This window comes from Rattus rattus, chromosome 5 (genome assembly GCF_011064425.1).
Source record: "Rattus rattus isolate New Zealand chromosome 5, Rrattus_CSIRO_v1, whole genome shotgun sequence".
Lineage (NCBI taxonomy): Eukaryota > Metazoa > Chordata > Mammalia > Rodentia > Muridae > Rattus > Rattus rattus.
The window spans coordinates 156,074,208-156,094,588 of NC_046158.1; the positions used below are offsets into that span (position 1 = coordinate 156,074,208).

The 20,381-nt window shown below is 46.5% G+C and overlaps 1 pseudogene; it reads right to left on the bottom strand.

Moving 5' to 3' along the window:
* Positions 1 to 7,953: 7,953 nt before the first annotated feature.
* Positions 7,954 to 19,955, bottom strand: LOC116901095 (annotated as a pseudogene).
* Positions 19,956 to 20,381: the final 426 nt, after the last annotated feature.

The following is a 20,381-nucleotide window of genomic DNA, read 5'->3' on the forward strand; positions in this document are numbered from 1 at the left end:
GCAACCTACCCCAGCCTACACTAGGGAAGAAAACTGACTCTCACAACCTCAGAGGTCAAGGTCAGCTGCTGCTGTTTTGTTTTGTTTTTATGTTTGTTCTCTTTGAATATATTGTGTGTGTGTGTGTGTGTGTGTGTGTGTGTGTGTACTTCAAAGCACACTATCTAGTGCAAAGAAATGTACAGAATATATAAAGGATTGCATTAATTCTTCAGACAGGTTCAAGTCCCTTAGCAACTATGTGAGCTGTATTTTCTCCATTCCAGTCTGCCTTTTGTTTCCCTGCTTTTGTGTTTATTTCGAAGATGTGCTAGGCCAGACATGCTGGTGAGGACACTTGGTGCTTTCTTCAAAGCCTTCCTCACAGTGTCTATAGTGCTCCATCACAGTGTCTATAGTGCTCCATCACAGTGTCTGCAGTGCCCTATTGCAGTGTCTGCAGTGCCCCATCTCAGTGTCTGCTGTGCCCCATCCCAGTGTCTGCAGTGCTCCATCCCAGTGTCTGCAGTGCCCCATCTCAGTGTCTGCAGTGCTCCATCCCAGTGTCTGCAGTGCCCCATCCCAGTGTCTGCTGTGCCCCATCCCAGTGTCTGCAGTGCCCCATCCCAGTGTCTGCAGTGCTCCATCCCAGTGTCTGCAGTGCTCCATCCCAGTGTCTGCAGTGCTCCATCCCAGTGTCTGCAGTGCTCCATCACAGTGTCTGCATCCCCAGTGTCTGCAGTGCTCCATCCCAGTGTCTGCAGTGCCCCATCCCAGTGTCTGCTGTGCTCCATCCCAGTGTCTGCTGTGCTCCATCCCAGTGTCTGCAGTGCCCCATCCCAGTGTCTGCAGTGCTCCATCCCAGTCTCTGCAGTGCCCCATCCCAGTGTCTGCTGTGCTCCATCCCAGTGTCTGCAGTGCCCCATCTCAGTGTCTGCAGTGCCCCATCTCAGTGTCTGCTGTGCTCCATCCCAGTGTCTGCAGTGCTCCATCCCAGTGTCTGCAGTGCCCCATCCCAGTGTCTGCAGTGCTCCATCCCAGTGTCTGCAGTGCTCCATCCCAGTGTCTGCAGTGCTCCATCCCAGTGTCTGCAGTGCTCCATCCCAGTGCTCCATCCCAGTCTCTGCAGTCCTCCATCCCAGTGTCTGCTGTGCTCCATCCCAGTGTCTGCAGTCCTCCATCCCAGTGTCTGCAGTGCTCCATCCCAGTGTCTGCAGTGCCCCATCCCAGTGTCTGCAGTGCTCCATCCCAGTCTCTGCAGTGCCCCATCCCAGTGTCTGCTGTGCTCCATCCCAGTGTCTGCTGTGCTCCATCCCAGTGTCTGCAGTGCTCCATCTCAGTGTCTGCAGTGCTCCATCCCAGTGTCTGCTGTGCCCCATCCCAGTCTCTGCAGTGCCCCATCCCAGTCTCTGCAGTGCTCCATCCCAGTGTCTGCAGTGCTCCATCCCAGTGTCTGCTGTCCTCCATCCCAGTGTCTGCAGTGCCCCATCCCAGTGTCTGCAGTGCCCCATCTCAGTGTCTGCTGTGCCCCATCCCAGTGTCTGCTGTGCCCCATCCCAGTGTCTGCAGTGCTCCATCCCAGTATCTGCAGTGCCCCATCCCAGTGTCTGCTGTCCTCCATCCCAGTGTCTGCAGTGCCCCATCCCAGTGTCTGCAGTGCCCCATCTCAGTGTCTGCTGTGCTCCATCCCAGTCTCTGCAGTGCCCCATCCCAGTCTCTGCAGTGCCCCATCCCAGTGTCTGCTGTGCTCCATCCCAGTGTCTGCAGTGCTCCATCCCAGTGTCTGCAGTGCTCCATCTCAGTGTCTGCAGTGCTCCATCCCAGTGTCTGCAGTGCCCCATCCCAGTGTCTGCAGTGCCCCATCTCAGTGTCTGCTGTGCTCCATCCCAGTGTCTGCAGTGCTCCATCCCAGTGTCTGCTGTGCTCATCCCAGTGTGTGCAGTGCTCCATCCCAGTGTCTGCTGTGCTCCATCTCAGTGTCTGCAGTGCCCCATCCCAGTGTCTGCAGTGCTCCATCCCAGTCTCTGCAGTGCTCATCCCAGTCTCTGCAGTGCTCCATCCCAGTGTCTGCTGTGCTCATCCCAGTGTGTGCAGTGCTCCATCCCAGTGTCTGCTGTGCTCCATCCCAGTGTCTTCAGTGCTTGTCTTTAGGTCTTCCACCCGGTATAAGTTAGTGTTTGTATATGGTCAAATAAGGCTTGCAAATGACCTGGCAGAGTTGAAGATAACCTAAAGAGATGTTCATGTTTCTCTGGCTACCAGACATGGTGGGCCCCCTGACACAGGTTTTCCCCCAGAATCTCATGTTGAAAGGAGGAAAAGACTCCGTCTGGTGTGGGGAGTGGGGAGGCAGACTTATCTTCTGGAAAGAGATTCCACAAATCTCCAACAACTCATCAGATCATCCCTCAGGACTGTGTAGACGTGCCTCCCCTGGTCTTCTATTTAAACCTTGCCCTCATTTTGGGACCTTAGAGATGGACTAGAGGGTGTCCTTGAATCTTTTGTCCCTCTTCCCAATGGGACCATTTTGAATAAATCATTTTCTGCCTTTTATAATTAATTTGACCGTTTTAGTTTGGATGAGGACAGGTGGGGTAACGTGACCCCAATTTGGGTAACAAGGAGACCTAATTGAATTCTTTATATGGTTTTATTGTAGTAGGCTTTCGTTTTGTTTTGTTTATATCTCACTGAGCCAGCATTCTTCTACACATAGGCTTAGCCGGCCAGTGAGCCCGGGCATCCTCCTGTTCTCCCTTCCCCCGCACTTGGATCATAACCTTTTGCCACCACATTTTTTCACTATTATTATTTTTGATATCAAGGCTCGGCAATCAAACTCAGGTCCCCATATGTGTAAGGCAAGGTCTTTACCATCTGACTCATCCACCCCAGCTCCAGAGCCACTAACACAAATGTATCAATCATACATATGTAATGTATAAATAAGGTATGGTTTTCTTTCTGCTCTTCCCCACCTAGCCCGCTGGTCTATATGCCTGTCCTTATAAGAATGCAGCATGGTTTTGATTTTAGGGGCTGCACAGTAAGTTTGAAATAAGCTGAGGTGTGCCCTAAAAGTTGGCTCTGATGTTTCAAGGCCAGCTTGGCTGCCCTGTGTCTTTTACATAGCCACATGAACCTCAGTGGCCATTGTGAGGATTTCCTAAAGAAATAGAGACTGAGACCTTAATGGGGATTACTTTGAAGCTGCCGATCATCGGTGTTTAGCTCTTTTCCCAACCATCTGGTTTATGAACTTGGGTTATCCATTAGAGATCTTTAATTTGTTTTAGTCCTTTTAAAATTCCCCTCAGAAGAGCTTCATTACAACCTCAGATGAGGAAAAGCCCGTGTTTGGTTCATGATCTAATGAAAACTAATTTAGCATTTTACCTAAGTACTAAAAAGAATTTAGTATTTATTTGATTTGGATCTAGTTGTGGGTTTTTATGACTGACTGTCTTTTAATTTAACACACAAAGTTCCTTTCCATTCCTTGATTGTCAGATCTTTTGACAAGAACTTCCTCAGCTGCCTTGTGTTGGTCAGGGCTCCACTGTGCCCTTCATCCTGTGAGCATGGTGTGGTGTTGGAAATGGTGCGTTGGAAACTGAACCAGCCTTGCTGTTCAAGCCCAACACCTCTCAGTCACAGGAGTTACAGGGTTGTTTTGAAATCTTGAGGGCTTTAGAGAGTGTTTTGTTGAAGACTTCCATATCTACATGCTTGAGCGATAATGGTCTGTAGTTGTCTTTCCATGTCTACATGCCTGAGCGATCATGGTCTGCAGTAGTCTTTCCATGTCTACATGCCTGAGCAATAATGGTCTGTAATTGTCTTTCCATGTCTACATGCCTGAGCGATAATGGTTTGTAGTTGTCTTTGCATGAGAAGGGACTGCTTTGCTTTAGAATCAAGGAAATGACCTTGAAGACTTATTTGAGAAATGTTTCATTCTATTCCAGTTTGTTTCCCTCTTTTTATGATGAAGATCATGAACAATGGCAACTTGAAAGAATGTGTAGTGGTCTGTCCCTGCATGTATGCTGTATGTGTGCTGTATATATAATATTTGTATGTCATGCCATATGCAGGTTGTATGTATGCTGTGTGTATACTGTATGTATGCTGTATGTATGCCATATGTATGCAGTCTATACACTGTTGTATGATGTATGTACACTGTATGTATGCCATATGTATTCTATATGCATGCTATTTATATACTGTATATATGTTGTGTGTATACTGTATGTATATGTATACTGTGTGCATGTTTTGTGAATGTTATATGTATACTGTATATATGCTATATGTGTACTGTATGTATACTATATGTATGCCATATGTGTTCTGTATGTATACTATATGTATGCCATATGTATACTGTATATATGTCATGTATATATACTGCATGTATACTGTATGTATGCTGTATGTATGCTGTGCATATGCTGTATGTATGCTGTGTGTATACTGTAGGTATGCTGTATGTATACTGTATGTATGCTGTATGTATGCTGTGTATATGCTCTCTATATATTGTATGTATGCTATATGTATGCTGTATGTATACTATATGCATGTTATATGTATGCTGTTAGGATATAGACCATCACTTAGGGAAGTATGGGCAAGAAATCAAACAGGAACTGAATCAGAAACCCTGGAGGAGGCTGCTTTCTGGTCTGCTCTCTCTTGCTTGTGCTCAGACAACTTTCATACATAATTCCAGACCATCTTATATAATCCACAGTGGTCTGGGTCTCCTGTATCAATACATAGTCAAGATAATGCACCACAGACAGGGCCACAGGCTAGTGTGATCTTGGAAATCCTACAATGGTTACTTCCTCTTCCCAAATGACACTTGATTGTGCCAAGCTGACAATAAAAACTTATAAGGACACCTTCCATCCAAGTTTTGGAGGGTTTGGCAAATAACAGGTTTGTGACTAAGAGAATATTTAGTTTAGGGGTGGAATTTACCATTGAAATATTTGGGTCTGGGCTTCTTATAGTAGGGGATTATTGTACTATTTTCATTGTTACTAAATTTAGTAAAAAAGTATTTTAGAATACGTTGGTATTTACATGAATATCATAAAGATAGTGAATCCTAAATGTCTCATGCCCAGTTTTTCCTTCTAATAAACCAACATTGACTTATTATTTTTGACTGTTCTTTTGCTGACTTGTTTTTTTCTTGTCATTTTGGTACATATGATAGTTACCCAGGAAGATGGACCCTCAGTTGAAGAGTTATCTTGATCAGGGTGAGGTGTGGGCATGTTTATGAGGCCTGTCTGTCTATCTGTCTTTCTTTCTCTCTCTCTTTCTTTCTTTCTTTTTTTCATTCTTTCTTTCTTTCTTCCTTTCTTTCTTTTATGGTTGATGTAGGCAGACCCTGCCCACTATGGGCAGAACGAACCCTAGGCAAGCTTAGCATGAGACAAGGAGCAAGTCAGACAGGAAGCCAGTAAACAGGGTTCCTCCAGCTTCTGCTCCACCTTAAGTTCCTGCTAACCTTCCCTCAGTCAGGGACTATTGCCTAGCAGCATAAACTAAAATAGACTCTCTTCTATCCAAGTCGCTTCCAATCTCAGTGTTCATCACGGCAACAGAAAGCAAAGTCTAACAACCCCCGCACTTGATTCTGCTTTGCCCACAGTTTGGCTCTCACCAAAGCTTCTTAAAAGCAATCAAAGGAAGCATTAGTCCGAAATAAAATTCACATGGGGAAAGTGTTTGGCTATACTTTTATGTTGTTTTGCGAAGTGGTCCTCCCTAAATACCCAAGCACTGAGGACTTCTGAATGTTAAAACAATTGTGGAGAGCTAAGCTATGCATACCTGTCCCAGTTGTCTGAGAGCCGTCCTTCTGACTGGCCTCAGAGCCCTCTGAAGAGCGCTGTTCCCCTTTCCACTCCCTCGAATGTGCTTTGTGGAGAGAATTCTAAACTGTGTCTCCAGCTAGTCTCCGCATTCATTTCTGCTTTGGATAGACGACATAGTGTAAATATCACAGGCTCCAAGATTCTTGATTGCACCTTTATTGTGACATTCGCTCTGATATTGTTCAGAGATCTTAGGTGTTTGTTTAGTCTCTTCCTTGTATATTTTACCTATATACTTTCTAAACTTATAAGGCAAGATAAAAGCATACTGCACCTTCAATCAGCAGCCATGAAGGCTCTGGTTCCTAAGGGAAACAAAAGGTGTCCCTTTCCCATGCAGCGAAGGTGTCAGGTGCCGTGTGTCAGACCCATCTCTAAGGCTGTGTTTCAGCACAGGGCACACATGATCTTGCCCTGCTTGAGACCATGTTCTGAGTCACCTGGCATGCAGCCTCTCCTCAGAGGAACGTAGCCATTTTTAGGTTTTAGGGCCCGGTAACCTGTGGACTGCAGGGTGTCTCCAAGTGTCAATCGCTTTTCGATGCTTACCGTGAAGAAAAGGAGACTATCTCTTCACAGAGACACCTAAGACACGTCACAGCAGGTTAATCTATGGGCTGCCCTGTGCCACCTTCTCCAGCACAGTTTTGGGGGGAACCTCTCAGAAATGTGACATGTTATGTCACCCTTTGGGAAATGCTTTCTCTTCCCTCCCTTGGGACAGAAGAAAGCCTGACAGACACCGAGGAACCATAGCGTTGACTGCAGAAGCTTCAAAATCAATGGGAAACGGCAGAATTTCAAGGGTGTATGTGTGTCAAAATTAGATTCCTGCGTATCTGAAACCCATATACACTTTATACATTATAAAGGCTTGAGAGGCAAAACAACCCAGAACCCACAAACTAAAGACAACTGGAGGAAATGAACCTAATTTTACATCGATGTGGGGGAAAAAAAATCACATATCATAATTATACCAAGTAATCTTCGAAGGCAGCCTTGGTTACATTGGGAGGATTAAAAAAAAAAAAATCAAACAATAGAGAAATCTTAGCATTCGCCCCCAAGCTCTTGTTGCTAGTGGTAAATTGAATGCTGTAAATTTGACACCATTTAATGTGTCTTTTGGAACAAATCACTGTTTAACGCCATTAGGAGTAACTACAGATGCATACATAGACAACCTCACAAAAGGTAAGAAAATAAAACCCATACTGAAAACTCGAACTGGAGGCAGCAATAAAGTCATTATTTAAAGTATACACACACATGTGCTCCCCTCCTCCCTCATCCCCTCCCTTCCCTTCCCCCTCCTCAATCTCTAACACACAGGAATTCTCCACACTCCAGCTCTGCTCTATGAAGGGGATCAGAAACAACTCCCTTCAGGTACAATAATAACACAAAATCCCATCTTCCATGTTCAGTACTTTTTTTCTATGGAAAGAAAATAGAATTTAAAGACTTTGGAGGTGTGCCCAAGGCAGTTACATTGGCTAGGCTTGGAATGGCTTCAACAGCCCTTGTCACCAAACCTCAGTGTTTGCAACTGTAAAAGTTCAGTTTTCAAAAGCAAGAGCACACAGTGTTACTAAAATACAAAGCAAAACTCAGCAGAAACCAGCAACCCCTCAGGGCTCATGGGCTGCGGAGACTTGAGCCACTCTCTCCCTCAAAGAACGGGTAAGAAACGCAAACACCTCACAGGGAGTGAAGTCCACAGAGACCAGGGATCAGCTTCCCCTCCACACCCAGAACCAGGGATAGATCAAGTCCTTCCGGGGAACCAGGGGCCAGGTAACCCTTTTCAAAGTGAGTTCTGGTTGGTGGTATTCGGGGATCCTGCCATAGGGGCATCATCTTCAACTACAGGCAGGCAGTGAACTTAGCCTTGCTTCGATCTCTCCCAGGTAGCACTGGGTGGTGTGGAGCCTAATCTGTGACAAGGTAAAAGCAAATAAGAAGTCAGCTGCCACGAAAGTGGCAATCACTCTCACTCTGCCAATGGTCGCTGGCTTCTGCAGCCCACACAAAGGATCGCCTTGCTATTGCAAAAGGGGAAACAGGTTTATCGGATCCGGCGGGAGCTGTGACTGTGCTTGCAACCGTTGTGCTTCCTGGTAAAACCAGGAAAAGGTGAGCAGCGTGGCCCATGACATGCTCTTGTTGAATAGTTTTTAATCTGACATTATCCAGGCCAGTAGTGGTTCCCCAGGGAACCCAAGGAGGAAGGGTTAACTGTAGTGACAGGGTCACCATCAGCTATCCCAATACGTGGTGCAGTCTGTGTGAGATCTGACTGTCGTAGTTAATTTTCACTGTCCACTCACCTTGCTTTAGCGTCATCCATGAGGAGACCTGGGGGTATGCCAGGCGATCCCATGAAGGTCTGGCTGAGGAAGAAAGACCCATCATGAATAGTGAGGAAGATTGGCTCTATGGACTAGAGATCAGATCAAAAGGAAACAGAAGAAGGCTTAGCTATGCACCTCTGTGTGCTTCCTGACCGTATGCAACTCAACCGGCTGCCTCACACGTCCACCATCCTCCCTTCTTTGAGGTGTGTTTACCCTTAAACCGTAGGAGTAAACCCCGTCTTAAAAGAGTTGCTTTCCTGGAGGTTCTGTCAAAGCCCTGAGAAGAGACACAGGTACACACAGATCTGACGCCAAACTGAACTGAGAGCGAAGCCTGTGGAGACAGAACAAGTCGAGAGAAAGGGAGAACAATATCCTATGACCTCTGAGTCCAATCAAGACCGAAGGCAACTCTCAGAACTTTCCAGAAACAGGAGCCATAAGGCTTGGGTTTGCTCGAACTAGCTTGAATTATGTTTCTTTTCCTTTAGATGTAGAAAATGCTGAATAAAGTGCATGTCAGAGTCAAAAAACGGGGCCAGATTTAGCTGTGGATGTGTGGGAATCTTTTATTTAGAAAATTTAGTAGGAAAAAAAGACATCTGAATGCTCATTTTTTTTTTACATTTTAATCATGAAGCGTTTGAAATAAGCGCTAAAAGAGCAGAGCATAACAGCACAAATGGTCCCCACACCCACCTTGGTAGAGCCTTTAGCAGGGTCACGCTGGCCTCAGGGTTCTGGCTAAAATGTCTGTGAGGTGCAAAGAGAAAGGTGCCTTGTGTTCTCACTTCCATCTTCCAGGTGCAAAGTTAATTTTCTTGCATCCCCCACCCCCCTCGTATTAGCAGACGTCAGTTTACACTCTCAGGAATACTGGAATATATACCTTGGCTGTACATTTTACCATGAATGACAAAGCATGTCATAGCCTGTGGCTGTGGTAAAATACCTAAGGAAAGCCACTTCAAACAAGGGACTTCAGTCTGACTCACAGATCTAGAGGGGTTGGCCTGGGGTCACGGGGCTCTCTTGCTTTGGAACCTGGTGAGGCTGAAAAACACAGTTGGAGGCACCCTCAGTCCACAGGAGACTTGTTGCCTGGAAACATGCCTCTGAGAACCCACTCTGCAGCCAAAACCTGTCCCATTCACCTCCCAATAGAACATCAGACTTTGAGGCCATCAATGAATTAATCTTTTGATGGAGTTGGAAACCTCATGATCCAACTGCTGCCTGGAGATAGCACCACAGCCTTGGGAGACCAAGCCTTCAACTTACAAGTCCTTAGGGTACAGTTTAAATCCAACGAAAATAGACAGAATCACAACACACTGATTCTGTCTTTGCTTTTTCCAAATAATATGGACTGGAATTTTGTCTCATCTGTGTACAAAGGAATTCCCCATTTTCTCAACATGGGAGCTTTCTAAACCTCACGTGCTTCCAGCTCAGATTGTATAAACATGTCGCTACAGTTCACAAGGATGCCCCTGCTGACCTTCTGCTCGGGGTCTGTTACACACAGGCCGGTCTGTTTAGCAGGCACTGATAGGGGTGAAACGTCTAAGTCAAAGGTTTGACACATTGTAATTAATTGTGTTACATTTTACAAAATGTCTAACACAGAACTCAAGTCTCTTTACACCCTCAGTAGACTTTTAAAAAACAATCCATTCTAGAGTTTGGCAGTGTGGACCAGTAAGCCTTTGCTAAGCAGGTGCTGAGAAGAAATCATTGTCAGTGGGCACTGGATGCTGGCTAAGAACAGAGGCAATGCCACTCTCTGAGTTCTCTGAGCAATTCATTCCCTCTCTCTTAGCAGTTATTTCAAGACAAGTTTCTTTTTTATAATGGTGTTCGTGCACGAAAGCATGTGTACATGTCCATGCACGCATGCACGTGCTGCATGTACATAGGTATACGTGTATGTGTGCATGTATGTGTGTGCATGTGTGGGGCAGTCTACACACACATGCATATGTCTATATATGCATATGCCTGCGTGTCTGTGGACCAGTTAACCTGGGTGACAGAGCAGGATCACGCCTCCACACCTGTCATTCTGTTTCTTTGTTTTCGTTGGGAATCTTACAATTCAGAATTTTTAAATTTTTTTTTTTGGACTTTTATACAGCTATTTTGGGAGTTTGTGTTTCTTTTCAGCAGGTATTTTGGGCTTAATTCTGGCTTTCAAATTCCTACATTGCTGCCCCAATGCCCACTACTCTCTGATGAGAATGTTTTAAGGCTTGACCGTTGATCGGATCAATCCGAGGTGGGTCCTAATCCAGCAGCCCTATAAGGGATGAGAGGCTCGGACAGGACAGAGATCTACACACAGGAATGGTGTCCTGAGCACAAGGGAGAAGGCCGCATTTTCAAGGCACTGTGAGCAGTCAGAGTTACCATTGCTCATGGGCATACCAAAGTCAGGCCTGCTGAAGGGTGAACTTGGGAACTCGGCTTCTGGACCGGAAATGGGGTTTCAGTTGACAAAATGCCAACTTGGCCAAGGCAGCTGCAGATGGGAGGAGGAAGAGCCCTCGCAAAGGAGCCTTTTTTAAAAAACAATCGGAATGTCCCGTTGACCTCCAACACGTCTGTCTGGGCTTTCCTCTATGGCAGCTCTGCTTCCAGGAAGTTCTCTGCATTGGGGAAAGAACTAAGGCAGAAGATCCCTCCCCTGGTGGACTGTCTCTTTCTCCCGCCTGCCTCTGCCAGTGCTCCATGGAGCTGTGAGCACAGAGAGGAGCGAAGCTGCTGCTATGGCAACCAGGACTCTTCTCCAAGAGAAAATACGGAGTAGGTACACCTGGGTAGAGGTACTCTGCACCCTTACTCCATCATCACAACCTACGGCCAGCCTGAGGACCCCCATCCCTCAGGCATTACAGCGAACACAGCTCCAAGTACAGGGTATTGTCCTCTAATGGCACACACACCAGTGACTTCCCCAGACACAGGAATATGTCACCCTTTCTCAGGCTTTGCCCAGAGCTCTGAATCCTCAGGAACTGGAGTCTTGCCCAGCCACTGGTTGCAGTCCCTGAAGAGAAAGATGGAGCCTATGGGGACTCTGGTCCATTCCCTTCATCCACTGAAAGTCTAATTTTGTTTTGTAACCTGTCTCTGGGTATTTATTCTCTTTATCCTGGTGGCAAACTCATCTTGTAGCTTTTAAGTAGGAGAGAACGCCCCTCTTCATTGTGAGTTGATATTGAAAGTGTTAGATAAAACAGCCAATTTGTCCCTTTCCCCACTGAATTCAGATCTGACTTAACAGAGAGTCACCACTGGAGTAGCTGGTCATACATCAAAGAGCTGGCTTTAATAGGCCTTTGAAGTGCCCGTATAAACATGTGGGAATAGATTTCCAAGGCAGCCAGACTGCTCGCACCGCGAAGCCTTTGTGACAATGAGCACTGTTTAAATTTTAAATGGCTCATAAGCTTTCTCCACATCTGCCTTCATTTCCTCTTACACAATTGGTCTGTAAGCATAGCCGGTCAGCACCCTTCAAAGCATAGCTGTTGTGGTTGGCATGCAGCTGTGTTGGAGAGGAGGCAGGAGCATGCCTGAGTCTCTCTGTGACGTCCTCTCTGCATGCAAAGACACTCCATGGGGAGGGCTCTGCGTGCAGCCCTCACACATCCTCCAAGGGCCTTCCTCACTGTGTCAGATGGATGGTCTCTGCAGTTGGGATGCCATGCGCTGAGGCCATTTCCCATGTGCCCCCTCTGACGGACTAAAGGGAAGTCACTCTCCAGCAAGTGCCATGGTGTCTGGTATACAGGAAGCCTCAGCAAATGTTTGTTTAATCCAAATGAATCTCCTTAAAACAGTGCAGAAAGTAAACGAGCCCAAGCTTCAACGTGAAAACAGCAAGAGGAAGAAAATTATACAACTTCTCAATAAATAACACCACCGTGGGGAGCAGATACACCGTGCACAACGTGACAATAAATGGTCAGGAAAGGGTTGCTCCTGCCTGTGAGAGGAGCAAGTGGCAGGCAGGAGGGGGACAGGCTGTGGCTCAGTTTCTCACTGATCCCATCGTGAGCTCTAGCTGGAGTGGAGCTCACACTGCTGCAGTGTGGCCCCAAACCATTTCTACAGACGGCTGTACAGCACCAGCACATTATACAATGCCACAGGGAGAACAAGACTCCACGGCTAAAAACGGTAGCAAATACATAGAACTTAGACAGAGTCAATGGGTCCCAGCAACTAGACCAGGCCTGCACTTGCAAAGAAAGAGAGAGAATGAGAGGAAGGGAGGGAGGAAGGAAGGAAGGAAGGAAGGAAGGAAGGAAGGAAGGGCAAAACCAAGCAAGCCCAAATTTGCCATCTATGCCGAGAAAGACACCACAGATTTTTATGAGGAACAGGGATAGTCATTTTAAAAAGAATCATTAGGCTGTCATAGGCTGGGAAGAAACAGGCAAACTTGGAACCCAGTCAGCATATTTAACACACAAATCACATGCAGAAAGGAAAGATCAGATGTCAAGGTCAAGCGTGAACCACGGGCCGACAATAGGGACACTCCAGGGAGGGATATTGCAGACACTAGACAGGGTCTGGTGCATGCACATGTCTTAGAACTCCTGAAGAGAGGGGACTATGCAGAAGCAGTGTTATATTGGCAGAGGGCTCCCCAAAGCCCCTAAAAGACAAAAGCCACAGATCTCAGAACCCTCACAAAGCCAAGAGCATTAAATAAACAATTACACATGCGGGTACATAACAGCGAGTCTTCCTCAAAGTGAAGGCAAAGGGAATTTTAAACTTTCTCAAAACTCGCCAGAGGGAAGAGCCCCGGTGCCTTCAAAGGAGCCATGTTAACTGAAATTGACAAGTCTCTTCTCAGTGGAAGAGATACGTACCAGAAGACAGGGAGATTAAAAACACGTTAGGGGGCAGAAAGAAAATAGCTGCCGAGGAGGAATTCTGTCCGGCACAGTGAGCCTTCAGCCATGTGAGGAAATAAATAAGTTTTCAGGCAGATACAGACTGGGCTACTCCAACAGCAGCCACCAGCCCGAGAGACAATGCTGAGGTCCCTCACAGACAGAAGGGCCTGAGGGAATGCACAGGTGAGAGACGATGGAGAGAAATTGAAAACAGCAGAGATGAGGCCAGACCTAGCCATATTCCAATGTAGGGCGCCATAGAGACTCAAATTTGAATGATGACAGTCTGGAAGTTCTCTCTAAAAGAGGAAATCCAGCACTAGGACATCACTCAGTGGTGGAGAACTCACGTGATGGAGAACTCACGTGACATATTGGGTGCTGGACTGGGTCTCCAAGACAACAGAAAGGAAGGACAACAAGAACGATAAGGATAGCACCTCAGACAGGAGCCTCCCTGGGCCAACCTTATGGCAGTTCACATTGCGTACATGCTTTGGACTCAACCAAATACCCAAAGCCACCCCTAGGCAGATCCAACAGGCTCATCAGGGCCCTTCTATGTTACCACAGGAAGTGATTCTGGTGGAGCCTGGGCCATTCCAACTCCTCTTCCTCCTGTGCTCGACTGGTCTACCTCGCAGCCCCAGGCTCCACCTCTCCACCCCAGAGTGTCCTCCGTGTAGAGAAGATCATCTGGTAACAGGCAGTCATTGTTCCTTCACCCCCTTTGGGGCAAAGGCCTTCTAGCTGAGTGCCTCTGTTGACCTCTCCCATGATGCCATGCAGGTCACTAAGCTTTAATAACCTAAAGCGTTGAGCAATAATAAGGCATTACCACACATCTAACGGGTAAAGGGAGTTGGCGATCCAGGAAGAAGGGCTGCCATGGAAACAGCCTCTGCATGAGGGATGGCACCTCTGCACCAGGATGTGGAAGAAGCCATTGTCATCACACAAGAGAGGAGGCAGAGTGAGGAGAGCAATGGGCATGAGGTAGAATGCTTTCTAGATGCTAGATGGACTGACAGACAGCCTACTAATGTAATCACAAGCCCTTAAAACCCCTCCCATGGGTGATACTTGGGTAACCACAGGGAGCAAGAGAGAGAGGAGGTTAGGACAAATAGTGGAGGAGCAATCCTGTGTCCATTTGGAGGGGGGCTTCCACGTCTAAGTGTCGGTTACTTTTCTCACTGCACTGACAACATGCTTGACAAATGCTACTGAAGGGGTTTATGGTTTGAAGGTTCAGTCCATTGTGGCAGAAACAGCATGGTGGTGGGAGCATGAGGAAGCTGGTTGTGTTGTTTCTACAGTCAGGGAGCAGAGAGGTGGGGATGATAAATGTTCTTCCCACATCCAAGATAGGTCTTCCCTCCTTAGTTTAAACTCTCTAGAAATCCCTGGCACACCAGGGATGAGCTTCCACAGTAAGTTTAAACGCAGTGAAGTCAATGATGACAATTGGCTATCACACATGGGCAGCAGGGGCAGAACTGCTCATGGTACAGAGAATTCTTACGACTTCAGTCAGACCTAGGAAAGCACTTTAAAAAAATCCAGAATGCTTAAAAGTTCTAACCATGATGGAAAGCGTGTCCAAATTTGATGGCAGTGAAATTAAGTACTCCATGGGCCTCAAAAGACACAATTAAATCAGAAAAGCCACTAGATAGAGACAAACATTTATAATTCATCTGACCTCTGAAGGACTCCTCCCTAGAATGCATAAAGAACACCCTCAAATCAATAATTAAACAGGCAGAAGGCTGAAAGAGACCCTTAAAAGAAACAAGGGAAATAGCTCAGGAAAACGCCTCTGCCTCCAGGAAATAAGAGACAGGCCACCCTGAGCTTCTCCCTGCACTCAGGAGTCAGCCTAGAAGTCAGGACACAGGCAAAAGGGGACACAGCACACCGATGCTCTTCATGTAAACTGAAGCAAAGCCCCGGGGAAAGGACCTGGCCCAGGAAGCTATTATAGTATTATTGTTTCCTTCTGTATCAGATTTTTATTATTTATACACAAAGTAAAGATAAAGAGTATCACACACACACACACACACACACACACACACACACACACACACACACGCATACAAAGAGAAAGAAGCTGGACGTGAGGAAAACCAAACAGGCATGAGTTCGTTTCACAGTTTAAAAAGCAAAATTCAGCAATCACAGATACACATTTAAGTACCGATCCTACAAAGCAAAGGGGGAGAACCATTATGATAAAAGTTGCAAGGACCAACTTCTCTCTGGGATAGGGAGGAAGGGGTCCAGGGAGTGAGAGAGGACCAACTAGACACAGATGGCTCCATTTCATCATCTGCAGGGCGTGCCCCAAGAGCTCCTTTTGTGACTCATCACTGGGGTGTCTGTGATTAAACTGGGGGGGCTTTCCTTCTTTTCTTTCTGTGTTCTCTCCAGAATGACAACAATGTTACAGAAGTCAAGAGAGACGAAAAACAACTCCAGATTTATGTTGCCCACAGATCTTTTCTGCAAACACTGCCCTCAAAACAAAGTCGTAAATGAAGGAGAGCACAAGAGGCTTCAAAGACATCAAAAGATGGCAGAGCATGGTACATGCTTACAATGGCTCCCCCTGGGCTCCCAGGACAGGGTCCAGATGCAGAAAAGCTGAGCATGTCAACAAAAACTGTAGTTAAAGCCATTTTTGATACAAGATAGACAAATGATGGATGGATGGATGGATGGATGGATGGATGGATGGATAGATGGGTGGGTGGGTAGATGGATGGATGCATACATGTGTGGATTGATGGGTTGATATACAGATTGATGGATGTGTGGATGGATGAATGTGTGGATGGATGGATGGATGGATGGATGGATGGATGGATGGATGGATGGGTGGATGGGTGAGTAGACAGAAGGATGAATGGATGATATACTGATAGATTCTACATAGATAAATAAATGGATAGATGATAGGTAGCTAGATGGTAGATGATAGATAAGGTAGATAAAATTTGAGATGCAAGTTTTAAAGATTTGTGTGTGGGTGTGGGTAAGAGTGTGTGTATATGTGTATGTGCACTCATACACGAGAAGGTGGGGGACATATACACAAATGAGTGAGAGTGTCCTCAGAGGCCAGAGGCATCAGATCTCCCTAAAGCTAGAATTACAGGAGACTGTAAGTCTCCTGACCTGGGCACTAGGAATCAAACTTGTATTTTTTTTTCACTATGTCTCCCAGGCCACCTTGGTCTCCTGGCAATCCTCCTTTAGATGAAAGTTACAAGCCCTTGCGATCTTACCAGAAAGATGCCATGATTTAACTCTGTGGTATGTACTCTGTGTCTCTGTGCTGCTTTTAAAATACCTTTTAATCTACGTGAGCACAGGCATTCAGCAAGTGTTGTATAAATGATATTTTTCTCCTTCCCTTCAGCCCAGGAAGCTGGTTCTATTATTCTATTATTTGGGTTGAAACCGTGATTTTGATCCAATCCTCTCATAAACCACGAAACAAAAGAAGATCACGTTTCTTTGTTTTTTCGTTCTACAACTTTGACTTTATGGAATTCAATAGCGGCTGGTTTTCCGGCAGATACTGCAGCGGTGTGCACGATTATTACCATCTAGCGTTTATTGAGCACTCACCCAGGGAAGGACGAGGCACTAGACACCGTGCGAGAGATATTTAAAAGACAAGCAGCTATGGCAACCTGCAGACAAGAATTATCGATAGAAAGAAACGACTCGGCTTTCTTTGGGAGATACTTAATTGCATCTGGACATATTTACATATTTTCTTTGTGACACTCTTATTTAAAAAGAAAACAAGAAAAGACACATGAAAGTATAACAAGCTAGAAGAAAGAAAAGCAATAAAAACATTACTTTTCAGGTCAGGGGAAAACACAGAAGGGCAGGACTCTCTATCTCCTCATCTGACTTCAGAGACTGCCATGTTTGCGGACTCCCAAGCTCAATACCTGGTTTTAACGTCCACCGCCCACTGACATCCTCCACCTGGACCTCTCACAGGAAGAGCTCAAGACCTGGGAGTCTCCCTCCTGCAGCTCCCACAATCCTCTTCTGGTGATCCCTGGCCTCATCAGCCTCACCTTGAAGGGCATCTTTGACATTTCTGGTCCCCACCCACATCCCGTGAGTCAGCTTGCACACGTGGGATGCCATCTCAGCCTCTCCACACACCTGTCCCACATTCCATGTCCCTCTGACTCAGCCTTTCTCCCCATTGCTACCGGGAGCTCTGCTCAGAGCTTGCTGGGTGCAAGGCTGAGCCATCACCCCTGATGTCATCCCACCATGGCAGAACTCAGAGAATGTGATGGTTCTTAGCACCTCAAGGCCAATGTCAATATTCCTAACCAAGACATCACCCATCCCATGATGGACTATCCAACTCCCCTGAATCCCCACTCCGTGCAATGCAAGTCCCAGACACCAGAAATTCTTTTGGATTCCTTCGTGTCTTTTGACTTCATGTCTCTGTATCTTTACTTCAGGACTCCATTGACCTGAAATGTATCTTTCATTTCAGCAATCTGCTGTGTATTTTCCACACCTCACCTTACAAGTGTACACAACTCATCCTCAGGTCCCCTCTCTCCCTGCAGACATAACTCCTAATCTCCCTACTGTGGTCAAGCTCAGGACTATCCCCATTCACACAGAGCCTCCCCAGGACTGCGAGCTTGCTGTTAGTCAGAAAGTCAGCAAGCACATATGGACTGTCTCTACACACCAGGCTCCAAAGATACAATGTAAATAGAACATAACGAACCCTCACCTCACCAGCTCTTCCTTTCTGGTGGTGGATGTAGAAAAGAAGCAGACACACAGGCTACACCAGGGAGTTGGTTCTCAGGATGAAAACCCAGGATGGGCAGGCCATGCTTCTTGGTGTGGCTGTGCACACTGTGTGCCTTCAGCTCAGCCTACTGTTTGCACAGCTCAGCAAGGGCCTCATCCTTGGAGTCCTCAAGGAGGCCGGTCCTCGGAGCCCAGAAGGCCCTGGGCAATCAGTTCCTCATTGACAGGGCTCTCCTGGGACTTGGCATGTGGCACCCTGGAGGGCTTGTGATTTCAGGGAGAGGTTCTTGCTCCATCAGACCCTGATTCTTTCCCAGACATGTCAGGAATTGGAGAGTCCTCCATAGGGGAAATATTTTCCTTCACCAGGGCTTGCAGCAGGTTGGCTGTGTCAGACCACCAAAGGGTCATCCATCTTCTGGCTGCTCGTGCTGGACCTCAGACTTCCTCAGCAGGGTAAGCCACATCTTTTGTATCCAGTTCAGTCAGAGGTCCCATGAGGTCTTTCGTCTTGTCAGCCACAGCTGTTGATCTTCTGCTCCTCTAGCTGATCCTCCTGGGCCCAGCACTGGGAGTAGAGCCTCCCCAGTAGTGGAATCTTACAACCGTCAGCTTTATCCTCAAGGCCCTTATGAGCTCCATTGGTGTTCGTACCGCCTCACTGGTGATGTCAGCACAACAAGGCTCCACAGAGGCCCAGAACATGTTGGGAACATCATTTTTGGGGACCCAAGGCATCTCAATGGGGTCATCATTGAATTTATATTCTTGGATCTTGGGATGAATGTTTTTGGATTTGGGTCATCCTGAGCCAGGCTCTGGCCCATGTCCTGTCTTTCTTTCCAGTTTGGGGCTTCCCATATCTGGGGGGCGGGGGGAGTTCCAAGCTCTGGGTCTTGACACAACTTTAGGAATTGTCGGTCACCTTTTCTATCCTGCCAGTCAGTAAGGAACTGGGTTTCAACTTCCAGCACGTGCAGTCATCTGCTTGCAGGAGACAGTAGAGTCTGAGGCTTTGACTGCAGGGTGTCCAGCTCCTCAGACCAATGCCACCCTCCTGGGAATAGGCCAGCACTGCTGTTTACCAGGGTCAGACCTTCAGATGGTCTATAGACTTGAAGTTGTGGAAATGCAATGGGCAGTCCTTGAGTTCATGTATGGCCCTGGAGATGGGACTCTCCCTGCAATGTTCTGAAGTTTGAGAGGAGATGCTTGTCAAGTGTCCAGTTCGGTATAGCACAGAGTGGGCATGTAGTGTGTTTTATTACTAAACACAACACAGAATTCCAGACTGGTACATTTTTCCACTAATTAAAATTTTTCTTTATCGTCTTCTGACTTAATAGTTTCTAATGAATAGTCCTTTGTTTTCCCCTCGATTCATATCAGGTTTTTCTTTTAATTCTTTCAAGACTTTTTATGTTGCTTCAAATTTTTTCTTAATTTTTATTTATGTATGTCATATTTTGATCATGGTTGAGGGTTTCTGGGCATCATGGGTGTATAGATTTGCATCTTTAACTATTTCTAAAAAGTTACAAGTTCTAACCCTTCAGGGATTCCTTGTGCCACCTTCTCCATTCTTGCTTCTAGCGTTCTGTTTATTTCTGTTTGGAACCTGGCCTTTTCCCACATCTCTGTAGTTTGCTGTGTTCTGAGTTTATATTTTTGAGTTTAAACCTAGATGATTCCTTTGATCTAGTTTCACGTTTCACTCATGCTCTGTGTACACAAGTCCACCAGGAAGTCAAAGTAAGGTGTTCTTCTTTGCTACTCCAATGTGGAACGCCCCCACTGAAATTTCCTACATGTTCTGAACATTCTGTCTTCCCCAACAAAGCCTTTGACGCAGCGATCACCCCTATGTTAAATCTCTACCATGCTTTTACGTTAGCTATACTTCTCATTGCTGTGACCTTGCAGAAGTTCCTTGGGGGAAGATGGTTTATTGTGGTCCTCAGGTCGAAGGTACAGACCATCGTGCATCTGCATGAGCATGAAGCAGCTCTTCACCATGGATCAGCTGTCAGGAAGCAGAGAGAGATGAGAGCTGGTATTTAGCTCTTTCTCTCAATTTTGCCTTCATATTCAACGGACAACCCTAGACCATGAGAAAGATGAGAGTGCATTCAGAGTGGATCTTCCTCCTTGGGTAGACCCTGCTAGAAACATTCTCATAGACACACAGAGATGTGTCTTCCGGGGAATTGTAAATGCAGCCCTGTTGACCATGGCCACTGCCTGCTGTAGATGCTTCCAGCAATTCCTGAGACCATGTCAGTCAGATGGTGCTATGGGTACCATGTAAGCTTGAGGTCACACCGGGACAGTGTTTGCCCATGACTGCCATGGGCAGGACAGCAAGGACTGGACTGAGGCAAGCATCCTCCCTCGAATCTGCTGGC